This window comes from Lynx canadensis, chromosome B2, assembly GCF_007474595.2.
Source record: "Lynx canadensis isolate LIC74 chromosome B2, mLynCan4.pri.v2, whole genome shotgun sequence".
Classification (NCBI taxonomy): domain Eukaryota; kingdom Metazoa; phylum Chordata; class Mammalia; order Carnivora; family Felidae; genus Lynx; species Lynx canadensis.
In genome coordinates, this window is record NC_044307.1 from 53,105,879 (window position 1) to 53,130,831 (window position 24,953).

The following is a 24,953-nucleotide window of genomic DNA, read 5'->3' on the forward strand; positions in this document are numbered from 1 at the left end:
AGGGATACAGGAGTACTGATGCATAGGGGCACTTGTACCCCAATGTTTATAGCTGCACTCTCAACAATAGCCAAATTGTGGAAAAAGCCTAAATGTCCATCAACTGATGAATGGATAAAGAAATTGTGGTTTATATACACTATGGAATACTACTTGGCAATGAGAAAGAATGAAATATGGCCTTTTGTAGCAATGTGGATGGAACTGGAGAGTGTGATGCTAAGTGAAATAAGCCATACAGAGAAAGACAGACACCATATGTTTTTGCACTCTTATGTGGATCCTGAGAAACTTAACAGGAACCCATGGGGGAGGGGAAGGAAAGAAAAAAGAGGTTAGAGTGGGAGAGAGCCAAAGCATAAGAGTCTCTTAAAAACTGAGAACAAACTGAGGGTTGATGGGGGATGGGAGGGAGGGGAGAGTAGGTGATGGGTATTGAAGAGGGCATCTTCTGGGATGAGCACTGGGTGGTGTATGGAAACCAATTTGACAATAAATTTCATATATTAAAAAAAAACCATGAAAGAGTTTCAAAGACTCTCTCTTCTTTCCTGGCTTTGGGAAATGTTAGAGTGCAAGTACTGTGTTGTTTGGTTTTGTTTTTCAAATTCAAAGCTTGTTTATTATTTCAGGAAAAAATCCTATAAATAATAAATATAAATTAAAAAAAATTTGTAGTGAACCAAAAGAGACCTCGAATAACCAAAGAGATCCTGGAAAAACAAACAAACAAAAAACCAAGGTTAGAGGCATCACAATTCCAGGATTACAAAGCTGTAATCATCAACACGTATGGTACTGGCACAAAAACAGACACATAGATCCATGGAACAGAATAGAGAACCCATAAATGAACCCACAAACATATGGCCAACTAATCTTTGATGAAGCAGGAAGCAATATCCAGTGGAATAAAGACAGTCCCTTCAGCAAACAGTGCTGGAAGAACTGGACAGCATCATACAGAAGAATGAAACTGGGTCACTTTCTTACACCATACGCAATAATAAACTCAAAATGGATGAAAGACCTAACTGTTAAGACAGGAAGTCATCAAAATCCTTGAGGAGAAAGCAGGCAAAAACCTCTTTGACCTCGATCATAGCAACTTCTCACTCACTATGTCACCAGAGGCAAGGTAAACAAAAGCAAAAATGAACTATTGGGACCTCATCAAGATAAAAAGCTTCTGCACAAAGAAGGAAACAATCAGCAAATCTAAAAGGCAACCGGTGGAATAGGAGAATATATTTGCAAATAACATATCAGGTTAGTATCCAAAATCTATAAAGAACTTACAGACTCAACACCCAAAAAACAAATAATCCAGAGAAGAATTGGGTAGAAGACATGAATAGACACTTTGCCAAATAAGACATCCAGATGGCCAACAGACCCATGAAAAGATGCTTAACATCACTCATCATCAAGGAAATACAAATAAAAACCAAATTGAGATACCACCTCACACCGGTCAGAGTGGCTAAAATTAACAACTCAGGCAACAACAATGCTGGCAAGGATGTGGAGAAAGAGGAACACTTTTGTACTACTGGTGGGAATGTAAACTGGTGAAGCCAGTCTGGAAAACAGTATGGAGGTTCCTCAAAAACTTAAAAATAGAATTACCCTATGACCCAGGAATTGCACTACTAGGAATTTATCCAAAGTATCTAGGAGTGCTGATTCATAGGAGCACATGAACCCCCAATGTTTATAGCAGTGTTACCATAATTGCTGAAGTATGGAAAGAGTCTGAATGTCCATAAACTGATAAATGGATAAAGATGATGTGGTATATATGTTGTATGTATACATGGTGTGCACACACATACACAATGAATATTACTTGGCAATCAAAAAGAGTGAAATCTTGGCATTAGCAACAACATGTATAGAACTAAAGGGTATTATGCTAAGCAAAATTAGTCAGAGAAAGACAATTGTCGGGGCGCCTGGGTGGCTCAGTCGGTTAAGCGGCTGACTTCGGCTCAGGTCACGATCTCGCGGTCCGTGAGTTCGAGCCCCGCGTCGGGTTCTTTGCTGACAGCTCAGAGCCTGGAGCCTGTTTCGGATTCTGTGTCTCCCTCTCTCTGACCCTCCCTCGTTCATGCTCTGTCTGTCTCTGTCTCAAAAATAAATAAACGTTAAAAAATTTTTTTAAAAAAAGACAATTGTCATATGACTTCACTCATCTGTGGAACTTAAGATACAAAATAGATGAACATAAAGGAAGGGAAGCAAAAATAATATGAAAAAAGGGAGGGGGATAAAACATAATAGACCCTTAAACACAGAAACCAAACTGAGGGTTCCTGAGGGGGTTTTGGGTGAGGGGGATTGGCTAAATGGGCAAGTGGCATTAAGGAAGATACTTGCTGGGATGGGCACTGGGTGTTATATGTAGGGGATGAATCACTGATTCTACTCCTTAAATCATTATTGTACTATATACTAACTAACTTGGATGTAATTATTCAATTAAATAAATAATAAAATACAGCTAGATTCTCATATCTTCTTCTGTATCCAGTCTCTTTTGATGTGACATTTTATAGGAGCACATGAAGAAAATCTAGTCTTATTTAAATATGTAGTTGGAAAAGTAAGACTCTTAATAACCTAAAGTTTATTTCAATGTTGAGTCCAAAATCATGTCAATAAGTTTTTTTAGTCTGTTACCTTTAAATCTGTTGGAATATTTTTCACATTGAATGGATATTTTTACCCATGTAGAATTTTGGAACGTCATGCATTAGTCACTTGGTAAATGTTGGTTCACAGGTACGTATAGATCTTGGCAGTGTTCACACATTTAGTTATATAATATGAAAGATCAAAATGAAAATTAATATTTTTTTAAACAAACATTTGTTTCTCCAATTCCTTTGAGGAATAATTCTGTTGAATACATAATTCTAGGATTCTTGGGTTTTTTCCTTCAACATTTTAAATGTTATTTTTTGAGAGAGAGCGAGAGAAAGTCCCTGTGCATGAGGCCAGGCCGGGAGACAGGGAGAGACAATTCCAAGCAAGATCCACATGGTAAGTGCAGAGTCCAACATGGTGCTCAATCCCATGACTATGAGATGATGACCTGAGCCAAAATCAAGAGTTAAAAGCTTAACCAACTGAGCCATCCAAGTGCCCCTTTCCTTTATTTTTAATATTTCACCCCACGTTCCTATTGGTGGCACGATTTCTAATGAGAAATCCAATGTGATTCTTATCTATGTTCCTATATAGGTAAGAAGTTTATTTTCCTTTGGCTTCTTTTAAGGTTTTCTCTGTCTTTAGTTTTCTATAACTTGAATATGATGTACCTAGGTGTAGATATTTTTATATTTATCCTGATTGGTGTTCCCTGAGTTTCCTGGAGCTGTGATTTGGTGTCTGCCATTAATTTCAAAATGCCCTCTGATATTGCTTTAAATATTTCTTCTACTCTCCTTTTCTTCTTCTCTTACTCTAAGAACACATATGGTGTACCTTTCAAAATCATCCCACAGTCGTTGTATAGTTTGTTTTTTTTCTCTTTGCATTTCAGTTTTATGAAGTTTCTATTGACACATTTTTTAATGGTTAATTTTTGAGAGATCAAGAGATTGTGAGGGGGTGAGGGGGCAGAGAGTGAACGAGAGAATCTCAAGCAGGCTCCACATTGTCAGCACAGAGCCCAAAATGGGGCTTAAACTCACAAACTGTGAGATCATAACCTGAGCCAAAATTGAGTACAATGCTTAAGCAACTGAGCCACCCAGGCACCCCTCTATTGACATATTTTTAAGCTCACTGATTATCTCTTTGGCCATGTGCAGTCCACTGATGAGTCCATTCTTCATTTCTGTTTCTTTTTCCCTCCTGCAATTCCTTTTAATATCTTCTTAGATTTTCCATCTCTATGCTATATTCACATCTCTTTTTTGCATGTTTCTACTTTTGCTGTTAAAGCCCTTAATATCATATTCATAGTTACTTTAAATTCCCTCTGTGAATATTCTAACATCTGTATCATATCTGAGTCTAGTTCTGATGTTTTGTCTCTTTAGGCTTTTTTTTTTTCTGTTTTCTGCATGGCTCTTGGCTGGTTTTGTGATTTTTTGCTGTTGTTGAAAGCCAGACATTTTGTATCTGATGACAGAAACTGAGGTAAATAAGCTGAACACATGTGAGAATTTGAGAGTTTAGCTAGGAGTTTGGCTATTTTGAATGTTGTAGCTGTAACAGCCAGAGGCTTTAGTTTCCTTGATTTTGTCTTACCTCTTTATGTAGAATTCCCTAAGTATTCCTTCTCAGAGAGAGTTTATATCTTGCAGCCCTTTCAGCTTTAATTCACTGCTAGTAGGCTAAAGACTTGTTGGTGTGATGATAAGGTGTAGGGGAAGGGAAAGACTTTATAATCTTAAGACTCTTAGACTTTTAGTGGGGCTGTATCTGAGATGACCTTCACAAGTGTTTCTCCAGCATTATCAATTTTTTCTACTCTCTTAGTAAGACATGAAGTCTAACAGGGAGTGCAGTGGGATGGATGTCCTTCCCCAGCTGGGATAAGTCTCTGGTAATGTCTTTTTCCCTAGAGAATAGGCTTTTGTAGGGAGAATGTTTTGGTAATATTACACAGTGAATATTCCTCCTCTCTCCTTGCCTAAATCACAAGATCTTTCTCAGCTCCTCACTATTGGAACTTGGTGAAGTTCCTTGAAGTAAAACTCATGAAATTGTGATGACTCCTCGAGTTTGGAGCTAGAATTTCTCCCTCTCCTTCTTATCTATGCTTCCCCTCCAGCAGCTGGTCAAAATACCATTTACATGTTTCTACTGGATAAGGAGATCTCAGCTGTGCAACTCTGGATTTGTCTATCTATCTCCAGATTTCAGGATAGAGGTTTACCCTGCAATCTCAGTTCTCTGATGGTTCCAAGAAAAGTCATTTATTTTCAGTTAGATTTTTTTTCTTGTTTTAAGAATAAGGGTGATGATTTCCAAGCTCTTTAAACTGGACACTGATAACAGAGTTTTATATCTTTTTTACAGACAGAAAATTCTAATTTTAATGTAATCTACTTATTGATCTTTTTCTATCTTGTTAGCTCTTTATTAAATAATATACCACTGTCTATGCAAATCATTTTCTCTCATGTTGTTTGCTTCCATGCTTAGAGTTAGGAGGCATCAGGACTTGACACTATGTACAATGTAAGATAAGGATTAGGATTTTTTCCCCCCATGTGGATATCTAGTTGAATAAGCACCATTTATTGAAAAGATCACACTTCTCCCAGTTTCAGGCTTGCTTTTAAATTTAAGGCAAGAGAAAAAAAATTGAATAGTGAGAAAAACTGAGCACCAAATGTATGGTATAGATACATTATACACTGAAATAACCATGTCTTTTTCTTTTTAAACTGTAAAGTAGTGATTTCTAATATATTTTCTAATGTTGAACCTAACTTGAATTCGTAGAATAAAACAAAGTTCTCAGTTTATGTTACCTTCTTATACATTATTGTATTTTGTTTATTAATTATTTAGGATATGGCATCAATGTTCATGAGTGAGACTGGTCGTTATTGTCCTTTTATATACTGTCCTTGATTGATTTGGGAGCCAGAAGTATATTACTTGTAAAATGAAATGGGATTTCATTTCTGTATTTCAGTATTGTCTGAAAATGTTTGTGTAATACAGAAACGACTTCCTTTATGTTCAACATAACTCACCCATAAAACCATTTGTGTCTGATGTTTTCATTGTGGGAAAAAAAAAACAAACTATTGTTTCAATACAGATCTATTTCTTTTTTTCCATTTCTGATCATTTATATCATTCCATGAATTTTCTTTTCACATTATTTTTCAAATATGTTGATGTAACAATTTCTTACATTTTGATCTATGCTACATCTGTAATAGTGTACATTCCTTCCATCTTCTCATTTCTCCTTATATCAAAAGTGAGATAATTTAAGCCATTCAAAGTTTCACAGAAAGCTAACAAACTCTTAACAGAAGTTAGGAAGAAACATAAATTTCCATATGAATTTAAAATAGAGAAGTGAAAAAAGAGTACATATGAATGAACATAGGAATTTATCTGTCAGATAATGATAGAGAGGTCTTAAACATTTACAGACCAGCAACTTCTTTGGGTGAATGGATTATAAAAGAATAAATATGTGTTAAAAAGAGATTACCTAAATATTACATATAATCAAAATAGTTCTTAAAGATTAAAATATTATTTAAAGAAAATATGAAAACAGACATGAATCTAGGTTAGTAACCACACAGATGTTTAAACACTTCACATATATGTTTAGTTTTTTAATGACGTAGCAAAACTCTCAAGTCATTAGTGAGGCACCATTGCAGGTCAGTCTCCTGGTCTTATGCAGAGTCAAAATTTGCATTTGAAATGACATCTTGTTTAATTGTCATTAAATTAATGTTTTCCGGCTTTATTGAGAAATAGCTAACATACATCACTGCATAAGCTTAAGGTGGACAGCATAATGACTTACATTTATTAGGAAATGATTACAGTAAGTGTAATTAGCATCCATCATCTCATAGAGACACATTAAAAAGAAACAGCCAAAAAGGAATAAAACTTTTCTTGTGATGAGAACTCTAAGGTTTTACTCTTAATTCTGCTGTATGATACATATGAAAGTTGTTAACTATAGTCCTCATGCTACACATCACCAGTACTTATTTATCTTAGAACTTGAAGCTTGCGCTTTTTGAAGATATTTTCCTAAGTTCCCTTTTCCTCTTCCCGCACTTCTGATAACCATAAAACTGATGACTTCCGTCATGAGCTTGCTTCCTGCCCCCCCATGCCCCTGTGGGTGTCTTTTTTCTTTTTTTAGATTCCATATGTAAGTGAGTTTATACACTATTGTCTGTCTGCCTTATTTCACTTAATGTCCTCAAGGTCCATCCATGTTGTCACAAATGGTAGAATTTTTTTGTTTTTATGTCTGAGTAATATTCCATATTATATAATATTCCACATTATATATTATATAAATGTATATATACATAAATGTATATATACATATACATTATATAAAATGTATATATTCCATTTTATATATAATATTTACATTATATATTCCATATTATATATTCCATACCTTCTTTATCCACTTATCTGTCTGTTTTTTCCATGTCTTGACTATGGTGAATACTATTACTATACATGTGGGGGTGCACATGAGAAGGTTATGCCAACATTTTTAAAAAGTTAGATGAAAGTAAAATTCACATAATGATATAAATGATCAGAAATGGAAAAAAGAAATAGAACTCATTAAATGATAGTTTACATATTTAATTTCTTTGACTATATTCTCAGAAGTGGAACTGCTGGATTATAAAATAGTTCTATTTTTAATTTTTTGAGGATACTTCATTCTTTTTTCTATAGTGGCTGTATCACTTTACAATTCCAGCAACAAGGCAAAAGGATTCCCTTTTTCTCAACATCCTCACCAGCACTGGCTATCTCTTGTCTTTTTGGTGATGGCCATTCTAACAGGCATGAAGTAATCTCTCATTGTGGTTTAGATTTGTATTTCCCTAATGACTAGTATTCCCTAATGAATAGTGAGTATCTTTTCATGTACCTGTTGGCCATGTGTGTATTGCCTTTGGAAAAAAATCTGTTCAGCTATGTTGCCCATTTTTTAAATAGGATATTTTTGTTAGTTTTTTGCTATTGAGTTGTAGTTCTTTATATATTTTGGTATTAACTCCTTATCAGATATGTTTTGCAATTATTTTTTCCCATTCCATAGGTTGTCCTTTTACTTTGTTGAAAGTTTATTGGGCTGTGCAGAAGCTTTTTAGTTTAATGTAGCCCAACTTATTTTTTATTTTGTTGCTTGTACTTTAGGTGTCATATCCGAAGTGTCAGTGCCAAGATCCATGTTAAGGAGATTTCTTTCCAGTTTTCTTTCATAAATTTCATGGTTTCAGATCTTATATTTCAGTCTTTAATCTGTTTCAAGTAAATTTTTGTGAATGGTATAAGATAAGTGTCTAGTTCTGTTCTTTGACATGTGAGTATCCAATTGTCACTGCACCATTTACTTCAGAGACTGTCTTTTCTCCAGTAAGTATTCTTGGAATCCTGATCCTATTAGTTGAACATATTTCTTGGGTTTACTTCTGGGCTCTCAATTATATTCCATTGATCTATATATCTTTTTTTAAGTTTATTTATTTTGAGAGACAAAGAGACTAAGCAGGGGGTGGGGCAAAGAAAGAATGGGAGGATCCCAAGCAGTATCTGTCAGAGCAGAGTCCAATGCAGGACTCAAATGCACAAAACTGTGAGATCAAGACCTGAGCCAACATCACGAGTTGGATGCTTAACCAACTGAGCCACCCAGGCACTCCATCCATATGTCTTTTTAATGCCAGTACTATACTCCTCCTTTTGCTGTTGTATTTATTTTTTTACTTGAAGTACAGCTGACAAACAATGTTACATTAGTTTCAGGTGTAGAACGGAGTGATTTGACATTATACATCATGCTCACCACAAGTATACCCACCATCTGTCATCATACAAGACCATTACAATACCACTGAATATATCCAGTGCTGTGCCTTTTATCCCCATGACTTATTCATCTCATAACTAGAAGCCTGTATCTCTCACTCCCCTTCACCAATTTTGCCCATCCTTCCACCCCCTCTCTCCTTTCACCATCATCAGTTCTATTTAGGAGGCTGTTTCTGCTTTTTGTTTTGTTTTTTTAGATTCCACATATAAGTGAAGTCATATGGCATATTTCTTTGTCTGACTTATTTCACTTTACATAATTCCCTCTAGGTCCATACTTGTTGCAAATATACCTCATTCTTTTTAATTGCTAAATAATATTCCACATCTTATTTATCCATTCATCTATGGAAGAACCCTTGGATTGCTTCAATATCTTGGTTATTGTAAATAATGATGCTATAAACACAGGGTCCATATATCTTTTCAAACTAGTGTTTTCATTTTCTTTGGGTAAATGGTAGTGGAATTACTGGATGATGTGGCATTTCTACTTTGTACTTTTTGGGAAACCTCCATAATTTTTTCCACAATGGTTGCACCAATTTGCATTCCTGCCAACAGTGCACCAGGGTTCCTTTGCCTCCACATTCTTGCCAACACTTATTTCATGTCCTTTTGATTCTGGCCTTTCTGAGAGGTGTAAGGTAATCTCTCATTGTGATTTCAATTTGAAATTCTTGGATGATTAGTCATGTTGATCATCTTTTTGTGTGTCTGTTGGCCATCTGTAGGTCTTCTTTGGAAAAAGGCCTATTCAGGTCCTATGCCCATTTTTCATCTGGATAATTAGCATTTGGTTTTGAGTTTTATAAGCTCTTTATTTTAATATTACTTTTTATCAAATATTTATGAATATCTTCTCCTATTTAATAATTTTCTTATCAGTTTTTATGATTTCTTTCGCTGTAAAAAAGCTTTCTATGTTGGTGTGGTCCCAATAGTTTATTTTTGGTTTTATCTCCCTTGCCTGAGGAGACAATCTAGAAAAATATTGCTAAGACTGTTGTTAAAAAGATAACTGCCTTTTTTTTACTTCTAAGAGTTGTAAGGTTTCAGGTCTCACATTTAGCTCTTTAATCCATTTTGAGTTTATTTTTGTGTATAGTGTGAGAAAGTGGGCCAGTTTTGTTCCTTTGTGTGTATTTGTCCAGTTTTTCCAGCACCATTATACAGATTGTATTTTCCCTATTGTATATTCTTGATTTCTTTGTTGTATATTACTTGACCATATAAATGTGGTTTTCTTTCTGGACTATTTTGTTCCACATATTTATGTGTCCACTTTTTGTGCCAGTACCATACTGTTTTGATTACTACATCTTTGTAGTTTATTTTCAAATCTGGCATTGTGATACCTCCAGCCTTGTTCTTTCTCAAGTTTGCTTTGGCTATTTGGGAACTTTTGTGATTCATAGAATTTTTACTATTATTCTAGTTCTACAAAAAATGCTGTTGGCATTTTGAAAAGGATTACACTGAACCCATAGACTGCTGTGGGTAGTGTGGACATTGTTACAAAATTAATTTTTCAAGTCCATGAATACAGATTATCTTGACATTTGTTTGCGCTGCCTTCAATTTCTTTCATCAGTGTGTGAGTTGTCACAGCATAGGTCTTTTACCTTCTTGGTTAAGTCTAATTACTTAGTACCACATTGTTTTGATTTCTATGGCATTGTTGTATAGTTTGAAATCAGGACGTCTGAACTCTCCTATTCTGGTCTTCTTTTTAGGATTGTTTTGGAAATTCAACATCTTTTGTGGTTCCGAATAAATTTTAGGATAGTTTTTGCTGATTTTGTAGAAAAAAAATGCCATTAAGATCTCAATAGATTGTGATAGATCATGACAGGCATCACATTGAATCTATAGATCGCTTTTGGTAGTATTGACATTTTAAAAATATTCGTCTAGTCTATGAACAGATGATACATTTACATTCATATGCATATTTGCTTTCATTCATTAATGCATTTTGGTTTTAAGAGCAGAGATCTTTGAACTTCCTCAGTTAAATTTATTCCTAATTTTTTTTGTCCTTTTTGATGCTATTGTAAATGGGAAAATATTTTTTTTCAGATAATTCGCTGTTAGTGTATACAAATCCTAATAATTTTTGTATGTTCAATTTGTATCCTTTAACTTTACTGGATTTGTTTTTGTGTATTCTTTGGGATTTTCAACATATAAAATCATGTCATCTACAAAGAGAGACAATTTTACTTCTTCCTTTTCAATTCTCATTAATTTTATTTCTTTTTCTTGACTAATTGCTCTGGCAAGGATTTCCAATACTGTGTCGAATAAAAGTGGTAAGTGGGAACCCCTGTTTTGTTCATGATATTAGAGAAAAAGCTCTCAACTTTTCTGCATTGAGTATGTTATCTGGAAGTGTGTCATATAAGACCTTTTTACACTGAGGTTTGTTGTTTATATCCTAATTTAAGTGGTTTTAATCATGAATGGATGTTGAATTTTATCACTTTTTGAATTTCTCTTGTAATGGCCATATAGTTCTTCATTTATTTTGTTAATGTATCCCATTGATTGATTTGTGGTGGTTGAAACATCCTTGTATCCCAGGCATTATACCCATTTGATTATGGTGAGTGATCCTTTAATGCCCTGCTGAATTCAATTTGTTAGTATTTTATTGGGAATTTTTGCATCCATATTGATCAAGAAAATTGGTCTGTAGTTTTCCAATAGAGACTTGTTCTGGCTTTGAAATTAGGGATATTTTGGCCTTATAAAATGAGTTTAGAAATGTTCTCTGCTTATTATTTTTTTAAATGTTGAGGATTGGTGTGAATTCTTACATAGGTGTTTGATAAAATTCATCAGTGTAGCTTTCTGATCTTGGGTTTTCCTTTGTTGGGAGGTTTTTGATTACTGATCCAATATCCTTACTATTGACTCAGTCTCTTACTAGATTTAAAAAATTTTTTCTGATTCATTCTTGTAGGCTGTATGTTTCTAAGAATCTTTCACTTCTGCTAGTTCAGGTTGTTGCATATGTTGATGATAGTGGACTCTTATGATCATTTATTATATATTTAAAGTTTATTATTTTGAGAGTGTGTTCATCTGAGTGGGGGAAGGGAAGAGAGAGAGGGAGAGAGAGAATCCCAAGCAGGACCTGAGCTACCAGGGCCGGGCCCATTGAAGGGCTTGACCCCACAAACTATGGGATCAGACCTGAGCCAAAATTAAGAGTTGGATGCTTAATCAACTGAGCCACCCAGGTGCACTGATCCTTTATGTTTTTATGTTAGCTGTTGTAATGTCTCCTTTCTCATTTTTAGTTTTGTTCGTATGGGTTCTGTCTTTTCTCCTTGGTTAGTCTAAATTAAAGTTTGCCAAGATGGTTTACATTTTCAAAGAAATGATTCTTGGTTTGGTCAAACTTTTCTTTTCCTGTGTTCTTATTTTATTTTTATCTACTTTAATTTTGATTTTTTTTCTCTCTTCCTAATTCTGGGCTCATTTTGTTCCATTTTTTAAGGGGAAGACTTAGGTTGTTTACTTGGGATCTTTTTTTGTAATGTGGGTATTTATTGTTAGGAACTTTACTCTTGGAACTGCTTTGTTGCATCCTATGTTTTGATATGTGGTGTTTCCATTTTTGTTTGTCTCAAGATACTTTTTTATTTGTCCTTTCAGTTCTTTTTTTATCCGTTGGTTGTTGAGGAGAAAGTTGTTTAACATACATGCATTCTAGAATTTTCTTGTTTTGGTCTTTTTATTTATTTCCAGTTTCATACCACTGTGGTTAGAGAAGACACCTGGTATGATTTCAGTCTTCCTGAATTTGCTAAGACTTGTTTAGTGGCCTAACATGGACACACCCAGTTAATGTTCAATGTGTACTTGAGAAAATGTGTATAGGCATACCTCATTTTATTGTTTGCTTTATTGTACTTCATTCACATGTAATATATCTCTATCTCTATCTATCTATCTATCTATCTATCTATCTTTCTATCTTTTTATAGAAGGTTTGTGTAAACCAGAGTCAAACCAGTCTACTGGCATCAGTTTTTCAACAGCAACATCACTTGGTATTTCTATGTTATATTTTGGTAATTCTCTCAATATTTCAACTTTCACATTAATACTTTACTTGCTATGGAGTCCTATCACCAGTGTTTATGACTCCCTGAAAGTTCAGAAATTTTAGTGATATTTTTTAATTAAGGTATGCATTTTTAAGACAACATGCTATTGCACATTTATTAAAACTACACTATAGTGTAAACACCACTTTCATATACACTGAGAAACCAAAAATTCATTTGACACATTTTTCAATAATCACTTTATTATGGTGATCTGGAACTGAACCCCAAATATCTCCAAGATATGTCTGTATTCTCCTGTTATCAGATGTATGTTCTGTATATGTCTGTTAGGTCCATTTGGTCTCTAGTGTTGTTCATATCTGCTATTTACTAATTGATTTTCTGTCTGGTTGTAATATTCATCATTGACAGTGGAGTATTAAAGTCTTTATTATTGTACTATTATTTGATTTTCCTTTTATCTAAGTTTATGCCTTATGTATTTAGGTGCTCTGATGTTCAGCACATAAATATTTAGTCGTTATATCTTGATTGACACCATTAGCATTATTTAATGACTTTTATTGGATCTTTTACTATTTTTACAGTTTATTTGGTCTAATATAAGTATAGCTACATCTGCTTTTTCAGTGGTTAACATTGAAATGAGTTTTTCCATTACTTCGCTCTCTATGTTGGTCTTTAAAACTAAAATGAGTCTCTTGTTGGCCGCACCTTCTTGGATCTTGTTTTTTTGTTTTCCATTTAGTCATTCTATGTCATTTTAAAACAAGTTTATTCATTATTTTTGAGAGAGAGTGTGAGCTGGGGATGGGCAGAGAGAGACGGAGACACAGAATCTGAAGCAGGCTTCAGGCTCTGAGCTGTTAGCACAGTGCCCAATGTGGGGCTTGAACTCATAAAATGTGAGACCATAACCTGAGCTGCAGTTGGAAGCTCAACCAACTGAGCCACCCACGCATCCCTCTATGCCTTTTGATTAAAATTTTTAATACATTTAGGTTGAAAGCAATTACTGAAAGGATTTACTATGAACAGTTTGTTTATTGTTTTGTGGTTTTTTGTGAGTCCATTGTTTATTTTTTTTATCCCACTCTTTTTGTGTTTTGATATCTTGTGGTATCAGTATGCTTTGACTTCTTGATCATATTCTTTTGTCTGATTATTACAGGTTTCTATGGTTATAGTGAGGCTTACATAATATATCTTAAAATCATAACCTTCTATTTTAAACTAATAACTTAATTGCAATGGAATTTCTATACTTTTGACTTTTACTTCCCTCACTTTTTTAGGTTAGTGATGTTAGAATTTACATATTTTTATATTGTCTAATAATATAATATTGTCATAAAAATAAACATAACTACATTTAATGTTATTTAAATAGAGTTGTAACTGAATTATATACCCTCATTTCCATAATACAAAATTCAACTTTCACTACATATTTCCATTACCAGTAACTTTTATATTGCCTTCTAATGTTTTTTTATGACTCAATTAGCTTCCTTTTTATTTCCATTCAATTCTATATCTTTTTTTATAGGCAGGATTAGAAGTGATGAATTCCCTCAACTTTTTTTTTTTTTTGGTGAATACTTTCCTTCAGAAATTGAGACAGAAAGTTGTGACATGCATAGAATTCTTGGTTGTTATTTTTTTTCTTTCAGTATTTTGAATATTGTCATCTTCTCTGGACTGAAAAGTTTCTGTTGAGACATCTGTTGACAGTCTTATTGTGAGGGTTCCCTCATAGGTATCATAGGTAACCTCCCTCTTTTCTCTTGCTGTTTTGTCAGAAGTCAAAGAATTTTAAATTAATTATGTCTTGGTATAGCCTTATCCATGTCTCCATTGGGTTCTTTGGGCCTCATGAATCTGGATGTCTATTTCCCTCCTCAGCTTTGAGAAGGTTGTCAGCTAATACTGTTTAAAATATACTTTCTTTCCTTTTATCTTTTTCTTCACCTCCTGAAATTCCAATGATGCAAATATTGTTTCTTTTCATTGTGTTCATAAGTTCCTAAGCTTTCTTCACTTTTTTTTTTTTCAACGTTTATTTATTTTTGGGACAGAGAGAGACAGAGCATGAACAGGGGAGGGGCAGAGAGAGAGGGAGACACAGAATCGGAAACAGACTCCAGGCTCCGAGCCATCAGCCCAGAGCCTGACGCGGGGCTGGAACTCACGGACCGCGAGATCGTGACCTGGCTGAAGTCGGACGCTTAACCGACTGCGCCACCCAGGTGCCCCAAGCTTTCTTCACTTTTGTTTTGTTTTTCTTTTTACTGCTCTGATGATGGATAATTTCAAATGCTTTTTCAGGTCAGCACTTCTTTCTTCTGCATGATCAAATCAGCTTTTGAATCTAAGTAATAGATTAGTTCATTTACTGTATTTCCTAGCTCTAGATTTATATGTATGTATGTGTGTTGATAGCATCTCAAACTTCTAACTTTGTTCATGCATTATTTTCCTAATTTAGTTTGTGTTCTTATAGTTCACCGAAGTTTTAAAAGAAGATTATTCTGAATTGAGACTTCATACATATTTATTTTAGTATCAGTTATTACAGCTTTTTAAATTTCCTTTGGCAGTGTCATATTTATCTCATTTTTTCAAGATCCTTGATCCCTTATGTTGTTATTTGAGCATCTGAGTAAGTGGTCTCCCTCTTCCAGACTTGGCAGGTTCTCTTTGTCAGAGACAATTCTCTACGAGTTTGTTCAGTTTTGGTTCTAAATATGTCTGATTGTAATGTCCTTGGCCAGGTGGTACCCATGACTATTGTTTATTTTAGGGCAATTCAAATGGTCACTCTTGTTGTAGAGTGTGAGAGAGTGTGTCACTGGCTGAAAAGAGTTGGATAGGACTGCTAATTTGGTCCCTTGCCCAAATGAGGCTGTAGAATGGGTTCATCAGTTGCCTTAGTCATCTGGTCAAATTTATTAGATGGTCATGTCTGGGTAGTATAATCAGCATTATGTGAAGCTTCCCTGAATGGGCAGGGCAGCAGCAGAAGACCTGGGGCCTGTATGGCTTGTTGTTTGTTGTCTCATGGCTCTGATCAGGCAACAGTGTATACTGAATTCCCTGATCAAGTGAGACCACCAGTTTTGCTCTGCAGGTGGGGGGAACCACAAGCTATGTTCTCTGTTAAAGTGCCACTGTAAGCAGGGCTATTGGATGGGCCTTGCAGCTTTCCATTTGCTATGGTAAGGTTCCCTAGTTGGAAGGCCTTAAGCTCTACTCAGCAATAAGTTGGGCTAAAAATTAATTTTCCAACCTGGGTACAGTAGAAGCAGCAGCTTCAAGGCCACTAATCCTTTATGTAGGTGAATTTTTTAAGAAAATTATTTTGAAAGGATTACAGGTGCCATATTTTTAATATAAAGTATTCTATTTATTTAAACTTAAAAAGACAAAACCCAAATATTCCAGTAATCTCCAACAATCACCCATATATTCCTGTATCTATGAGGGTTTCTTGTTTGTTTTTTTACATTCCACAGTATTTCTCTCTACCTGACTTAACTTCACTTGGCAAATGCCCTTGAAATCCATCTATGCCGCAAATGGCACATTTTAACTTTTTATGGCTAAATAATATCCTATCATATGTATAACATCTTTATCAACTAATCCATCAGTGGGCACTCAGGTTGTTTCCATATCTTGGCTATTGTAAATAATGATACAGTGAACATGGTGGTGTATATATAATCATTTCATGTTAATAATTTTATTTATTTTCAGATAACTTCCTTTCACTTCTTCAAAGTGGAATTGTTGGATCACATGGTAGTTATATTTTTTAATTTTGTTGAGGTACCTCCATACTGTTTTCTATAATGTATACACCAAATTACTTTCCCACCGACAGGAATGAAGGTTACCTTTTCTACACATCCTCATCAACACTTATATGTTGTATTTTTAATAATAGCCATTCTTACAGGTCTGAGTAGATACCCCATTCTGGTTTGATTAGCATTTCCCTAATTAGTGATGGTGAGGACCTATGTGTAGTCTTTGGAAAAATGTCTATTCAGATATTTTGCCCTTTGTTTAATCAGATTGTTTTTGTTGTTGAGATATGTTACATATTTTGTCTTATTAGTCCCTTATCTGATACATAACTTGTAAATATTTTTGCCTACTTAGTAGGCTGCCATTTGATGGATTTCTTTGCTGTGCAGCAGCTTTTTTGTGTAATGAAATCTCACTTGTTCATTTTTGCCTTTGTTGGATTCAAAAAATCATCACCAAGGCTCATGTCAAGAAGATAATTGCCTATGTTTTCTTCTAGAAATGTTATGGTGTCATGTCTTACATTAAGTCTTTAATCAATTTTAAAATTTTGTTTTTTATATAAGATTGTAGTTTCATTCTGTGGTTTGTGGATATCTAATTTACTAATTTATCAGCTCCTGTGTCATAAATTATTTGACCCTACATTTGTGGGTTTATTTCTGGATTCTCTTCCGTTCCATTTATCAATACATCTGTTTTTTGCCAATACCACTCTTTTACTTGGTATAAGCTTATAAGACAGTTTGAAATAAAGGAGTATTATACTTCTGCCTTTATTCTTCTTTCTCAAGATTACTTGGACTACTTGGGGCTTTAAAAAACATTCTTATTTTTATGTTTTTAATATGAAATTTATTGTCAAATTGGTTTCCATACAACACCCAGTGCTGATCCCAACAGGTGCCCTCCTCAATACCCATCACCCACCCCCTGTCCCTCCCACCCCCCATAAACCCTCAGTTTGTTCTTAGTTTTTAGGAGTCTCTTATGTTTTGGCTCCCTCCCTCTCTAACCATTTTTTTTCCTTCCCCTCCCCCATGGTCTTCTGTTAAGTTTCTCAGGATCCACATAGGAGTGAAAACATGGAATCTGTCCTTCTCTGTATGACTTATTTCACTTAGCATAACACTCCAGTTCCATCCATGTTGCTACAAAAGGCCATATTTCATTCTTTCTAATTGCCATGTAGCATTCCATTGTGTATATAAACCACAATTTCTTTATCCACTCGTCAGTTGATGGACATTTAGGCTCTTTCCATAATTTAGCTATTGTTGAGAGTGCTGCTATAAACATCGGGGTACAAGTGCCCTATGCGTCAGTACTCCTCTATCCCTTGGGTAAATTCCTAGCAGTGCTACTGCTGGGTCATAGGGTAAGTCTATTTTTAATTTTTTGAGGAACCTCCACACTGTTTTCCAGAGCGGCTGCACCAATTTGCATTCCCACCAGCAGTGCAAGAGGGTTCCCATTTCTCCACATCCTCGCCAGCATCTATAGTCTCCTGATTTGTTCATTTTGGCCACTCTGACTGGCGTGAGGTGATATCTGAGTGTGGTTTTGATTTGTATTTCCCTGATGAGGAGAGACACTGAGCATCTTTTCATGTGCCTGTTGGCCATCTGGATGTCTTCTTTAGAGAAGTGTCTATTCATGTTTTCTGCCCATTTCTTCATTGGATTATCTGTTTTTTGGGTGTGGAGTTTGGTGAGCTCTTTATAGATTCTGGATACTAGCCCTTTGTCCAATATGTCATTTGCAAATATCTTTTCCCATTCCGTTGGTTGCCTTTTAGTTTTGTGGATTGTTTCCTTTGCTGTGCAGAAGCTTTTTATCTTCATGAGGTCCCAATAGTTCATTTTTGCTTTTAATTCCCTTGCCTTTGGGGATGTGTCAAGTAAGAAATTGCTGCAGCTGAGGTCAGAGAGGTTTTTCCCTGCTTTCTCCTCTAGAGTTTTGATGGTTTCTTGTCTCACATTCAGGTCCTTTATCCATCTTGAGTTTGTTTTTGTGAATGGTGAAAGAAAGTGGTCTAATATCATCCTTCTGCATGTTGTCCAGTTCTCCCAGCACCATTTGTTAAAGAGACTGTCTTTCTTCCATTGGATATTCTTTCCTGCTTTGTCAAAGATGAGTTGGCCATACTTTTGTGGGTCTAGTTCTGGGGTTTCTATTCTATTCCATTGGTCTATGTGTCTGTTTTTGTGCCAATACCATGCTGTCTTGATGATTACAGGTTTGCAGTAAGAGGCTAAAGTCTGGGATTGTGATGCCTCCTGCTTTGATCTTCTTCTTCAAAATTACTTTGGCTATTCAGGGCCTTTTGTGCTTCCATACGAATTTTAGGATTGCTTGTTCTAGCTTTGAGAAGAGTGCTGGTGCAATTTTGATTGGGATTGCATTGAATGTGTAGATAGCTTTGGGTAGTATTGACATTTTAACAATATTTATTCTTTCAATCCATGAGCACGGAATGTTTTTCCATTTCTTTATATCTTCTTCAATTTCCTTCATAAGCTTTCTATAGTTTTCAGCATACAGATATTTTACATGTTTGGTTAGGTTTATTTCTAGGTATTTTATGATTCTTGGTGCAATTGTCAATGGGATCAGTTTCTTTATTTGTCTTTCTGTTGCTTCATTATTAGTGTATAAGAATGCAACTGATTTCTGTACATTGATTTTGTATCCTGCAACTTTGCTGAATTCATGTATCAGTTCTAGCAGACTTTTGGTGGAGTCTACCGGGTTTTCCATGTAATAATATCATGTCATCTGCAAAAAGTGAAAGCTTGACTTCATCTTTGCCATATTTGATGCCTTTGATTTCCTTTTTTGTCTGATTGCTGATGCTAGCACTTCCAACACTATGTTAAACAACAGCGGTGAGAGTGGACATCCTTGTCGTGTTCCTGATCTCAGGGAGAAAGCTCTCAGTTTTTCCCCATTGAGGATGATATTAGATATGTGCTTTTCATAAATGGCTTTTATGATGTTTAAGTATGTTCCTTCTATCCCGACTTTCTCGACGGTTTTTATGAAGAAAGGATGCTGAATTTTGTCAAATGCTTTTTCTGCATCGATTGACAGGATCATGTGGTTCTTTTCTTTTATTAATGTGATGTATCACATTGATTGATTTACGATTGTTGAACCAGCCCTGCATCCCAGGAATGAATCCCACTTGATCATGGTGAATCATTCTTTTTATATGCTGTTGAATTCGATTTGCTAGTATCTTATTGAGAATTTTTGCATCCATATTCATCAGGGATATTGGCCTGTAGTTCTCTTTTTTTACTGGGTCTCTGTTTGGTTTAGGAATCAAAGTAATTCTGGCTTCATAGAATAAGTCTGGAAGTTTTCTTTTCCTTTCTATTTTTTGGAACAGCTTGAGAAGGATAGGTATTATCTCTGCTTTAAATGTCTGGTAGAATTCCCCTGGGAAGCCATCTGGTCCTGGACTCTTATTTTGGACGATTGTTGATAACTGATTCAATTTCTTCACTGGTTGTGGGTCTGTTCAAGCTTTCTATTTCCTCCTGTTTGAGTTTTGGAAGCGTGTGGGTGTTTAGGAATTTGTCTATTTCTTCCAGGTTGTCCAGTTTGTTGGCATATAATTTTTCATAGTATTCCCTGATAATTGCTTGTATTTCTGAGGGATTGGTTGTAATAATTCCATTTTCATTCATGATTTTATCTATTTGGGTCATCTCCCTTTTCTTTTTGAGAAGCCTGGCTAGAGGTTTATCAATTTTATTTGTTCAAAAAACCAACTCTTGGTTTCGTTGATCTGCTCTACAGTTTTTTTAGATTCTATATTGTTTATTTCTGCTCTGATCTTTATTATTTCTCTTCTGCTGGGTTTGGGGTATCTCTGCTGTTCTGCTTCTATTTCCTTTAGGTGTGCAGTTAGATACTGTATTTGGGATTTTTCTTTTTCTTGAGATGGGCCTGGATTGTAATGTATTTTCCCCTCAGGACTGCCTTTGCTGCATCCCAAAGCATTTGGATTGTTGTATTTTCATTTTCATTTGTTTTCATATATTTTTTAATTTCTTCTCTAATTGCCTGGTTGACCCATTAATTATTTAGTAGGGTGTTCTTTACCCTCCATGCTTTTGGAGGTTTTCCAGACTTTTTCCTAAAAAAAGTTTTTATTTTAATCCCAATATGTAAGTATTATATTGGTTTCAGGTGTACAGTATAGTGTTTCAACATTTGCATATATCACTCAGTGCTCATAAAGACAAGTGTGGCTCCTTAACCCCCATCACCTATTTAACCAAACCCTCCACCTACCTCCCCTTTGGTAACCATCAGTTCTCTATAATTAATAAGAATCTGTGTCTTGGTTTGTCTTTCTTTTTCCCCTTTGCTCATTTTTTTTTGTTTCTTAAATCCCACGTATGAGTGAAAGCATAGGTTATTTTTCTTTCTCTGACTTACTTCACTTAGCATTATGTTCTCTAGCTCCATCCATGTCATTGCAAATGGTAAGATTGAATTCTTTTATATGGCTGAATAGTATTTTATTATATGTGTGTATACCTACATACGTACATACATATTCCACATCTTTATCCACTCATTAATCGTTGGACACTTGAGAGGCTTCCCTATCTTGGCTATTGTAAATAATGCTACTATAACATAAGGGTGCCTATATCCCTTTGAATTAGTGTTCTTGTATTCTTTGAGTAAATAAACTGTAATGTGATTGCTGGATTTTGGGTAGTTCTCTTTTTAACCTTTTGAATTACCTCCATATTGTTTCCCACATTGGTTGCACGAGATGTGGGTCCACACAAATTTTAAAATTGTTCTATGAAAAATGCCATTAGAATTTTAATAGGGATTAAAATGAGTCTGTAGATCACTTTGGGTAATACATTTTAACAATATTAACTTTATAATCCATGAACATGGGATATCTTTCCAATTATATGTATCTTCTTTAATTTCTTTAATCACTATCTTATAGTTTTCAGTGTATAAGCCTTTAACTTCCTTGGTTAAATTTATTCCTAGCTAATTTTTATACTTTTTGATGTAATTGTAAATAAGATTTTCCTAATTTCTGTTATTCATGTGTAGATATGCAACAATTTTAGTACATTGATTTTGTATCCTGCAACTTTATTGGATTTATTATTTCTAAAAGTTTTTTTTTTTTTTTTTGGTTGAGTCCTTGGTTTAATCTTTTTGGTTCTAACAGTTTTCAATATGTGGTAGGTCATCTACAAATAGGGACACTTTTCCTTCTTCCTTTACACTTTGGATCCCTTTTATTTCGTTTTTCCTGCCTTACTACACTGGCTACGACATCCAGTACTATGTTAAATATAAATCAAGAGAGTGAGCATCTTTGTCTTATACCTAATCTTAGAGAAAAAGCTTTCAACTTTTCACCACTTAGTATAATGTTAGCTGTGGGGCTGTCATATGTGGTCTTTATGGAGTTCTCTTTATTCTACACCTACTTTGTTGATAATTATTATAAATGGATGTTAAGTTCTGTAAAATGCTTTATCTGCATCTATTGAGATAAGATGTGTTTTATCATTCTTTGTGTATATATGGTATATCATGTTGACGGACTTGTGAAAGTTGAACCATCTTTGCATCCCTGGAATAAATCCCACTTGAATAGGTATGTGATCCTTTTGATGTGTTGTTAAATGTAGTTTGCTAATATTTTGTTGAGGATTTTTGCATTTCAGTTTACCAGGGACAGGGCTTGTAATTTTCTTTGCTTGTGGCCTCTAATCTGGTTTTTATATAGGATACTGCTGGCCTCACATTATGAGTCTGGAATATTTCTTTCCTTTTATAGCTTTAGGAACACTTAGACAAGGGCTAGCATTCTTATTTCATTGTTTGATAAAATTCACCACTCAAGCAATCTGGTCCTGGACCTTTTTGTTTTAAATTTTTTTTTTTAACATTTCTTTTTGAGACAGAGAGAGACAGAGAGTGAACAGGGGAGGGGCAGAGAGAGAGGGACACACACAATCTGAAGCAGGCTTCAGGCTCTGAGCTGTCAGCACAGAGCCCAACGTGGGGCCTGAACTCACAGACTGCGAGATCATGACCTGAGCCAAAGTCAGACGCTTAACCGACGGAGCCACCCAGGTGCCCCTGGACTTTTATTTGTTGAGAGGTTTCTAATTACTGGTTCATTCTCCTTAATAGTAATTAGTCTGTTCAGATTTTCTATTTCATTGTAACTAAGTCTTGGTAGGTTATATATGTCTTTAGGAATTCATTTCTTCCAGGTTGTTCATTTTTTGATATTCATAGTCTCTAATCCTTTTTTCAAAATGTTTATTTTTGAGAGAGAGGAAAAGAGACAATGTGAGTGGGACAGAGGATCTGAAGCAGGCTCCACACTGACAGCAGAGAGCCCAATGAGGAGCTCAAGCCCGTGAAATGTGAGATCATGACCTGAGCTGAAGTCATATGCTCAACTGACTGAGCCACCCCGGTGCCCCTCTAATCCTTTGCATTTTTTGTAGTATTGGTGATTAGTATCTCCTCTTTCATTTCTGATTTTCAGTCTTTTTTTTCCTTTCAGTCTAGCTAAAGGTCCATCAATTCATTTATCTTTTCAAAGAATCAGCTCTTAATTACATATATTTTTTCTATTGTTTCTTCATTCCCTACTTAGGAGAGCTTAATTTGTTCTAGTTGCTTGAAGCTTAAAATTAGAATGTTTATCATTATGAACCTCCTTGTTAGAACTGCTTTTGCTCTGTCACACAAATTTTGGTATGTTGTCTTGACACAAGGAGACCTATACCATGTTCCATGGCTGAATAGAGCCACTGGCTGTGCTGGGTGTGCAATTAGCTCTGTCCACTTGCTTGCCTTATAGTTTGTAGGTGTTCTCATTTTTACTGTCATATGTTGTTTGTGCCACACTGGGTGGTCTGTGATGGCCCACTTCGGATTCTCAATTTCCTGAATATTCTTCCTAATTGTGGGGGCCAGAAATCATAATCAGTAGGTAGTGAGGTTATGACTCAGCTCTTCTGCCTCGGCATGGGCAGACCAGGCTCCAGAGCAAGCAAAACTCTTCATTTGGGGGCTCAGAATAGTCAGACCTGCACCCCCACTGACTTCCCTGGTTAAAGCACATCACCAGCTTGGATCTGCAGATGAAGAAAACTAATTGGGACCAGTACTTGGACTATATGAATAGAAACTCAGCCTACTAAGATCCATGTACTGTTTGTTGGAAGCTGTTTCTTTCTAGCACAATTAGATTCCCAGGGATTAATCCCTGAAGCATCCACTATGAGCTCTGTAAGGTGAAATCAGAGCAGAGGCTAGAGGCATTCACGATGCTGGGAGAAGGGTGACTGGAAGTGACACATAGGCTGTCTTCCCACTGGAGGAATGAGAGGCTGAGAGGAGACCTATTGCATGGTGGTGTGTTAGCCCTAGAAAGGGGAAATGTGCTCATCGTGTAGCTGTTCAGTTTACCCTTCTAATATAGTCTGTCTTTGGTCTCTCAAGTGGATGGTGGTGCCTCAGCCTAATTCCTGTGTTCTACAATTCTCTCAGTAGTTTCTTGTCCATGAATAGTTGTTAGGTGATTCCTGACTTTGCTTTCTCTCACAAGTAGAACTATGTCACCATTTTGACAATGACGACCCCTAAACCCACTCTTGTTCTGGTTATTCTCACATAGAACTATTTCTTTTTGTGATAAATTCAAAATCTTCCTTTAGAAAGTTATTCTTCACTAATATGTTTCCATACATTTTCAAAACATGAAGACAAATGTCCTTACGTGTTAATTTGTGATATTTCTTCCTTATCTTCTCTTTAAACAAATCACCCACGCCACTCTCCCATACTATAGTGCAAGACACTGAGTTTATGAATGTAGGGTTCATCTTTCACAGGCTTGTGCTTTGTATATATGCATCATTTTTATCAGTCTTTCCATATTTTCTGTGGGAGACTCTGCTGAAAACAATTACCAGGCCTGTTGTTCTTAATTAGCACTCTTTTTCTTGCATTATATTCGCATTTTGTGCTGTGTATGTGTTGAAATATGGACACTTAATTTCCTCAAAAATTTTCATTGAATGTGAAATTACAAATGCCCTCTCACCTGTTTCATTTATAGAACCCCCAAGTGATCCTCATATAATCTTACACTGTATATGCATACTCATTTTTCCCCCATGTTTTAATGATTTTTTTTTAATTGAAAAAAAAAAAAGATTTGTGTAAAAAGCCTGCAGGTTAAAACAGTATACAGAGAGGTAATTATAAATATACATGTGCAGATATACTGCTTTGATTCATTTTAACCCCCAATTCCAACTAATCTAATCTATAATTCCCATACCTACTAAAGACCACAGACTCCATTAGAATTCTGGATTAGTAAGGAGTTTACTATTTCTTATCCCATGCAACTACAATCTATTTAAAAGTTTTAGATCAGGATTCTAAAACTCA

At 35.3% G+C, this 24,953-nt stretch overlaps 1 protein-coding gene across 1 annotated transcript in view; it reads right to left on the reverse strand.

The window, feature by feature from the left end:
* Positions 1-24,953, reverse strand: part of HMGCLL1 (3-hydroxymethyl-3-methylglutaryl-CoA lyase like 1) — a 192,306-nt gene that overhangs the window by 45,124 nt on the left and 122,229 nt on the right. The window lies entirely within an intron of this gene.